The following is a 9,634-nucleotide window of genomic DNA, read 5'->3' on the forward strand; positions in this document are numbered from 1 at the left end:
TGCTCATATAGATTCTAAAAATAGAACCAAGTTAAAAGCTAAGTCAACAAAATATGCATTTTTGGATATGGTATTAACAAATTTGGTTATAGGCTTTGAGATTTTGAAAATCATAAAATTGTAAGAAGAAAGGATGTCATATTCAATGAGAAAGTGTTCTATTGCAGCAACATGAGAAGAAAGAAGATGATTATATAGTTCTAGATGATACTTTGAAAGCTAATGTACCAAAAATTCCTCATGATTTGCAACAACTGCAACAACAAATACCACATACCCCAGTGAATGTTAGATGGTCAAAAAGGATAAGTAGACCTCCAAAAATATTTTCTCATTCTTTGTACTCTATTTTGATAATAGATGGTGAACTAGAATGTTATGATGAAGTTGTGCAAGTGGATACAAAGATTCAATGGGAGTCTACAATGAAAGAATAAATCGACTCTTTGCTAAAAAATAAGACACGAGATTTATGCAAGTTGCCTGTGGGTAAAAAGGCTTTATAGAATAAATGGGTTTACAGGTTAAAAGGAGAGGATGGAGGAAAGAAAATATTTAAAGTCAGGTTAGTTGTAAAAGGATTTGTATAGAAAAAAGGCATTGATTTTGATGAGATATTCTCTCCTGTTGTTAAAATAACTTCTATTTGCATTGTTTTAAGTATTGTGGCTACTAAATATTTGCATTTGGAGTAGCTGGACATTAAAATAGCCTTTCTTCATGGTGATTTGGATGAAGAGATATATATGGTTCAGTCACAAGGATTTGAGGTCAAACGTAAGGAGAACTTAGTGTGTAGATTGAAAATATATATATATATATATATATATATATATATATATATATATATATATATATATGACTTGAAGCAAGCACCTTGGTAACGATATCTAAAATTGGATAGGTTTATGCATGAGCATGGATATAGTAGGAGTCATTTAGATCATTGTGTTTATTTTAAGAGGTTAGGTGATGATAGCTACATTATTTTATTTTTATATGTTGATGATATGCTTGTAGCTAGGTCTAACATGGATCACATTAAGGGGTTGAAACGCTAGTTAGCACATGCATTTTCTATGAAGGATATGGGGGAAGCGAAACAAATCCTTGGTATGAAGATTTGTAGAGATAGAAAGAACAACAAATTGAAATTATCTTAGGCTAATTATATTGAGAAGATGTTGCAACATTTCTCTATGGAAAATGCTAAATTTATCAACACACCTTTACCTTGTCATTTGAAGTTGACTAAGGAGATGTGTCCAAAGACACAAGAAGAGGAGGATATGAGGACCTTATGCTTTAGCTTTAGGAATCTTAATGTATGGTACGGTATGTACAAGGCTAGATATTGCACATGCAATGGGAGTTAGTAAGTATATGAGTCATCTAGGAATTGAGCATTGGAATGTAGTTAAATGGATTCTTAGATATTTGAGAGGAACATCTAGTAAGTGTTTACATTTTTGGGGCTCTACTACTGATTTACAAGGATATGTTGACTCAGATTTGGTAGGAGATATTGATACCATGTGAAATACTATAGGTTAGGTATTTACTATTGGTGGGGTGGTAGTGAGTTGAGTTTCTAGGTTACATAAGGTATATGCTTTATCCACTACAAAGGCAGAGTATGTTGCTACTATAGAGCTAGCCAAGGAGATGATATGGCTTTAGGTCTCCCTGAAAGAATTGGAACACCCATAGAGGGATAATTATTTGTTCACAGATAGCTAGAGTACCATTCATCTTGCAAAAAATTTAGCATTGCATTTAAAGACAAAACACATACATCTGTGGTACCATTTCATTCGATTAGTTTTGGATGATGGATAGTTAAAGTTGGAGATGAGACATACAAATGATAATCCAGTAGATATGTTTACAAAGGTTGTGACAAGGGAGAAGTTGAATTCCTCTTTAGCTTCAGCTGGTCTTCTACACTAAATAGAATAAAAGAACAAAAGACTCTAGGGTGGTTTGATATATTCTAGTGGGAGCTATAGGTTTAGTAGTGCTATGATCAGTCTCCAAGTTTTAGGTTATTATTGTGGAGTTTGATCACTCCAAGTGGGATATTTTGTGATATGGAGCCTAATTAGACTTGGAGGTTTATTTGGTATGGTTTTTTCCCCATATTATTTCTACGGGGGATTAGGGGCAATGCCACCAAGACAAGGTCAAGGGGTTGTGCCCCTGTGGGGTCCTAGGGCAGTGCCCTAGGTGCGATCCTTGTCACAATATAGGGTGGGGTTGAGGAGAAATGCCCCCACAGGGGTTTTTAAGGGCAGGGCCCCCGAAGCCAAAAACTCCCCTATATTGTAAAAGGCATCGATTGCTATTTTTCCTATTGGATGACTTATTCTAGCCCTAATTTTGTAAGTTGCAAAAATCTTGTATAAAAAGGCTTAAGGTTAGGGATTTCATAATGTAATGTGTGATGAGAAAATTGGTTCTTATGATAGAATTGAACTGTAAGGGATTGTGTATTGTAATTAGATTGTAATCACTAGATAATAATAATATTGGACTTTTTGTTGGTGGATGTAGCCCAGGGATTGGGTGAACCACATTAAATCTTGGTGTCTTGTGTTCTCTTATGTGTGATCTATTATTTTTTGATATTGGTTATATTTACATGTATCTATTATTTCTATCTAAGGTTAATCCTAACATTTCTCTATGTGAGATAGAAAATTTTGAAGTTTTGCAATTGTAGAGAAGACAAAGGTTGCAATTTTTGTTGGTTTCACGATGTACAAGACCTTGTTTTTTGTGACTCTATAGCCCAACAGATGCTTAAGGCCACTTGCCCATACTTAGCAAGCTAGCATCCCCTTTGAGTAGCCAAAATTGTTAGCCATTTTTTCCCTCTAGCCAAAATTTTTATTTTTTGGGTGGCACCCATGTCCAATAGTCAGATATTTGAAATTTCAAATGTTGGACACATGAGAAAGATATATATAAAACTTTTGTCATATGTATTATATCCTAATTCTTCAAGTTGTTTCACATTATCAACACCTTAGAGGGCCTACATCTTCTCAACCATCTAATTTAAAGAGATCAATGAATGTCACTTTATCACTATGGAAAGTTGCATGATGAATATTCATAGTGACATAACGATAATGTGACACACATCTGGGTGGGGCCTCTTGTTTTGAGTCATGTATAGTAGTCAGTGAATATTAAGAACTATAGATTGAAAACAAAACTACAGCTCTCATTTTTTCACTATGGAAATATGTAAGGTCTTTTGGTCATAGTGATATAACAATAGCTTAACATGTGGAGGTGGCAGGACCAGCCCATGAAGGGAGTTGTCAAGGATTTTCTACCATAAATGAAGCTCCATCTATCAGGTTACTATTTGCTATAGGTATAAGCACAGAGAGAAAGGGTATTTTATCATGGTTTTCTGATCTTCCAAGATCAATTATTTCCACTTTTTCTCTATGGAAAGTTGCATGATAAATATACATAGCGAGATAGCAATGATGCAACACGTGTACTAGCGGGCCCATCGTAGTTCATAAGGTGTTGTATTTTCTCCACCATTAGATTGAAGATAGATCAAGGGTTATCATTATGTTGCTATAAAATATGCTAGATCTTTAGTCATAGCAAAATAAAAATAGGTTGACATGTGTCCTTGCGAGCCTAGGTGAGCAGTGAATCGATCAATCAAACCAAATGTTTCCACATGGAGCACTCTAGGAAGGTTAAAAATTCAACAAGAAATGGTAAGTGGGCTAAGCTTAACTCAAAGGCAAAAAAGGTGGCAAAGTCATGAACAATGGGTAGTCAACTAGTCAATATAAAATGGGAGGACTTGCGAGGTGGCATGTCATGTCCCCTTTTCAAATAATTAAAAATAATAATCTTTGCTAAGGCAGGCAGGCCCAAAATGGTGAAGTTTCAGCAAAGGGGGATAATCTTTGGAAGCAAATGGACTAATAAATGAAAATTATTATTAAAATATGTTTCATTAACCCCTCTTGGATGTGAGTTAGGGTTATGCCCTCTTTTAAGGGGTTTGGAGGCATTTTGGGCTCATTCTAGAACTTGATTTTTGCTCATTCTTTGTTATTCTTCAGAGGCTGCCAAACCTGTGGAGAAGGAGACCAAGAACGGGAGTTTGCAGGTTTCCAGGGAGACCCAAGAATGGGAGTTTGCAAGTTTCAAGGAAGGCTAAGGATGGGAGTTTGAAGCCATTCCATGTGCATGCTCATACAGAGTTTGCCTTTGTGCTGAACAGTGCAGATTTGTGGGTTTTCGGGTGTGTTTTTGTATGAGTTTGGTGTTTTCAGTTGATTATTTCATATCAGTTTGGGTTGCTGCTATATTTCAGACTTTAAGGTGTTAAAATAGAGCTAAATATATGTATTAGGACGTGATTAAACTTCTGAGATAGATTATTAGTGTTTTTGTGGTGTTTCCGGGCATTTTAGTGTTAATTTTGGGAGCCCGATGAGCATAGTTTTTGTCCTACATTTGTGAACTATTGTGTAAAGGCTATATGGATCTACAAATGTCATTTTGTAGGCTATTATACTGCTTAAATTTCTATAAAAATGTCCATTTTCAGATTTATTAATAATTTGTGAAGTTGTGAAGCTTTTGGCACTATTTCTGGCATACCCGATTTGGGGTTTCTTGAGAAATTTGGTGGATCTTTGTGATATTAGTTGTTTGATCTTGAAAATCTGATTAGAGGCGTGAAATATCATATAAAATCAGAAAAGGGACATTTCAGTGGTATCAGAGCCATGATCTTGCCAGCCTGAGGGTTTGTAGAAGTTTGCATGTCAGTTTTGACAACTACTCAGATCTTGCATGTCAGTTTTGACAACTACTCAGATCTTGCATGTCAGTTTTGACAACTACCCAGATCTTGCATGTTAGTTTTGACACTACCTAGATCTTGCATGTCAGTTTTGACAACTACCCAGATCTTGCATGTCAGTTTTGACAACTACCCAGATCTTGCATGTCAGTTTTGACAACTACCCAGATCTTGCATGCCAGTTTTGATAACTACCCAAATCTTGCATGTCAAAATTTATGGTTGCATTCTACTTATAATCATTTGCATGTTAGTTCTTGGTGAATTTGGTGGTTGCATGTCAAAATTTATGGTTGCATGCAACTAAGTGAAAGAGAAAAGAGATATTTACAGCGAGAAAAGAATTAAAAAAATTTGATCAAACCTCCAGTTGAAAGTAAAAGTATAAAATCCAAGGAAGGAAAAAGTATGGCTAATCTAGATGATATGGCAAAGAAATTCTTCCAAGACATCCAAAATACTCAGAAAAAAACAGTGGATAGTTTGGCAGAAACTAGAGAGGCTTTGTGAATATTGATAGAAAAATTGCAAGGAGTTGCATCTATTAATGAGAAAGGGAGCACTTCAGAGGAGTCAAGAAATCTGAAACTCACACCCTCTCAATCAACAAAAACTATTTTCATACATGCAGATGAGCCACCAGTGCCAAATCCAGCCATTAATCCTATGGAAGAGGTTATAGGTAACTTGATTATATTAAGAGCTACTTACAATGGCTTAGATGATGACTTTCGTAGTTTGGTTCCATTTAGAGAATATGTGGATATGATGAACACTTTGATGCCCAAGAAAGAGAACAGAAGGGAGCATGACATAAGTGGAAGAGAGCTCAAAAATAAAATAAACAAGTTTATAGCACCTACTTTTGATGGAACAAATAAAATTTCAGCTAGAGCATGGCTACAAAAATTACATACCTTCTTCACACTTAACCCCATGAAGGAGAGTGATGTTATTCAAATTGCAAGTCTACACTTGGAAGATGCAGCCTATGATTGGTGGTATCATGGAATGACTACTCAAGGTCATGATTAGGTAACTACATTTGATGATTTTAGTCAAAGAGTGATAGATAGATTTGACCTCAAGGATGATGATTATGAGGATGTTGTTGTGCATGATGGTGAGTTACCTGGTAGAGATGAGCAGATATTGAGCATTCATGACTTTTTTGAGAAAGAGTATTAGGCACAGTTAGATGCTTTGTCACATGAGGTTGAGGCTAATAGTACTTCACATGATTTATCCCGCTAGCTAAAGGTGAGTAAAGATAGTATTGTGACTTCATTATCTCATCATGACAGGTATGTGGAGTTAGTTGGTATTGGTCATATTACTCAAGTGAGGATTTTGCTTGAGTTACTAACTGATTCTAGTTTACAGATATCGACTCGAGATTGTTATATTGGCATTTGGGATTTAGTTGACTGGAGATCTTTAACACATTTTGGTAACGGTGTTTGTTTGGGTGCTATCATGGATTTGATTAGCAAATTGCATGGTGTTGTCTTTTCTTGTGCTAGCAGCTTGTCCGATGTTGGTATTAGTTTTTATACACCAGTGTTGGGCTTTGTTCATATATCCAGTCAACTATACCTGCTAGAATGTGTTGATCTTTCATATTTGGCAGTGTGTACAGATGAGTCCCAGGATCATATTGGCATTGATGACATCCAGGAGGATGCAGTGGGTAGTTTTGAAGACTTAGTTTCCTTGGCAGTTTCTTTTGGTACAGAGGAGTTGGACATCAGTGCTACAGTTTTTAATACTCCATATGTCAATATGAGCTTTGGAGTTGATTTTCAAGAGGGTAGTAACTTTGAGGATACTCCTTTAGATAGTGCAGTAGAGGAGTTTTGTAGGAGACAGTCTAGCCAGTGCCATCATGTGTTTAATCAGTTGAGAGTTAGTGAGCGAGACACTGCTATTTCTTACCAGCATTTTGATGTTGCTCGTCAGTTGTTAGCAGTTTATGGATGGGGTTCTCCTACTAGTGATGAGCAGGGAGGCAGTTATCTTTCCTTGATAGAGTTCCACTCTTTATGGGAGGCTATCCAGATTCTAAGAAAAGATTATATGCAGTTGGTAGTCGATAGAGATTATCTTATGGAGTGGGGCAGTACAACATATGATACATTGTTGGCCAAGGAAGATGAGGTGAGTGAGTTTACTCAGTAGCTTGAGGTGACTTCTGAGATTCTTGAGAGTACAAAGTTGGCTTTCAAGGAGTCACAATTTCATTTGGCTAAGGTGACCATGGAGTTAGAGAGACTACAGTCTTTACCTGATTCTATATAGTCACAAGCTGTGGTGTTTGGTGATCCGAGGATGTCCATGGCCGAGATTGTCAGAGAAAGTGGGGATGGGGATGCATCCATCCTTAATACTAACATTGGCATATCAGGTTCATTCCCACTAGAGTCAAGTTCAGTTGAGTTGGGTGTTGTAGCAGATTGTTGTATGCCTGACATGGTGGTGGCCTCTACTACTGATGGCACAGAGACTAGAGATGTATCAAAGATCATGTGTGATGTTGGTGAGTCGGCAGTTGGCATGGTTCTTGCTAGTAATACTACTCCCTTGGTGATATCTTTGGAGGTAGTAGTTAGTTCCAACATGGTTAATGATCAATTGCAGTTAGTTTCATCTAGATTACAGTCTGAGCCACTGACTGAGATTGGCACATTCTATCAGCATTACACTATGAGGTACGCTCATCAATTTACCTTTGATGACCATGTTGATGAGATGATGATACAAAGATGTACTTTGGTTCGTAGTGCTTGTCATCAGTTATGGGACAGTTTGACACCTCGGGATGAGAGTTGTGATGGGCATGACATGGTGATAGGTTCTACAGTTGACAACTTGATAATACATGACTTAGAGCAGGAGTTTGGGAGTGATGCTTTAGTAGTTGTTGTTACTGATTCTACTCCTTTGGCTATGACATCTCCTAGCTTAGCTGGTAGTCAGTCACAGTGGCCTATATCACTTGTTCATGGAAAATTTGGTTTGGGGTCCATTTCTTACTCTTTATCTTGTAATGTCTTTTCACCATCAGCAGTGCATGGGAGTTATGGTTATGAGATAGTGGCCGGTGATTTGCAGAGTTGTGTTGACTGTAGGAGTTGTATAGTGTGTGGATTCTCCATACTTGGTACAGTTTCATTCAAGAGCGTTCACCATTGTTGCAGAGTTGGATTGTACATTCCGTATAGGCCAGTGGGATGCGTTGATGGTATTTATTGTGTTGGTAGTTTGATTTGTCCACTTTACTTAGGTTTTGATGTTCTAAGAGTTTGTGTCTCATGGGTTTTCAACTATGGTAGTGGTGATTTTGGAGTTTGGTTGAGCTATAATTGTCAATTTGATTATGGATTCCTCTTGGTCATATTGCAGAGGATATTGCAGGAGCCTGTGTTAATTGGCAGTAGTATAGTTCATGACTACATTTGGGATCCAGGTGGATTGATTGGTTTATTGTCAGCCATTTCTTGAGGACAAGCAATATTTGGGAGGGGAGGACTTGTCATGTCCCCTTTTCAAATAATTAAAAATAATAATCTTTGCTAAGGCAGGCAGGCCCAAAAAGGTGAAGTTTCAGCAACGTGGGATAATCTTTGGAAGCGAATGGACTAATAAATGAAAATTATTATTAAAATATGTTTCATTAACCCCTCTTGGACGTGATTTAGGGTTATGCCCTGTTTTAAGGGGTTTGGAGGCATTTTGGGCTCATTCCAGAACTTGATTTTTGCTCATTCTTTGTTATTCTTCAGAGGCTGCCAAACCTGTGGAGAAGGAGACCCAAGAACAGGAGTTTGCAAGTTTCTAGGGAGACCCAAGAACAGGATTTTGTAGGTTTCTAGGAAGGCTAAGTACAGGATTTTGAAGCCATTCCATGTGCATGCTCATACAGAGTTTGCCTTTGTGCTGAACAGTGCAGATTTGTGGGTTTTCGGGTGTGTTTTTTGTATGAGTTTGGTGTTTTCAGTTGAGTATTTCATATCAGTTTTGGTTGCTTCTGTATTTCAGACTTTAAGGTGTTAAAATAGAGCTGAATATATGTATTGGGATGTGATTAAACTTTTGAGATAGATTATTAGTGTTTTTGTGGTGTTTCCGGGCATTTTAGTGTTAATTTCGGGAGCCCGATGAGCATAGTTTTTGTCCTACATTTGTGAACTGTTGTGTAAAGGCTATATGGATCTGGAAATGTCATTTTGTATCTGTTATGCTGCTGAAATTTCTATAAAAATTTCTATTTTCAGATTTATTAATAATTTGTGAAGTTGTGAAGCTTTTGGCACTATTTCTGGCATACCCGATTTGGGATTTCTTGAGAAATTTGGTGGATCTTTGTGATATTAATTGTTTGATCTTGAAAATCTGATTAGAGGTGTGAAATATCATATAAAATCAGAAAAGGGACATTTCATGGCATAATGTTTTGATATCATTAGGCCACGTGGTAAAGAGAAAGGTGGAATTTGTTTGACTTGTTGATATATCTGATATGGCACATCAAAAACATGGAGAAAAGAAACTCTTTTTCTGGAAAATTGACCTTTCAATCATTTGCAACCACTTTCATCATTCTTCATGTCTGTTTAACATAAAGGACATTCAATTGCTATTATGTGGTTATCCATTTGTTTGGCCATGCATTAATGGCCACCATTTCTATCTTCTCAAGGCTTTGTTTGATGAATGATATGATTTTCCTGCATCTAGATGTGTACCAAGATCAAAAATAATTCCTTTAGATTTGTAGTAATT

Source organism: Cupressus sempervirens, chromosome 6 (assembly GCF_028749045.1).
Source record: "Cupressus sempervirens isolate cs-2001-9-10 chromosome 6, ASM2874904v1, whole genome shotgun sequence".
NCBI lineage: Eukaryota > Viridiplantae > Streptophyta > Pinopsida > Cupressales > Cupressaceae > Cupressus > Cupressus sempervirens.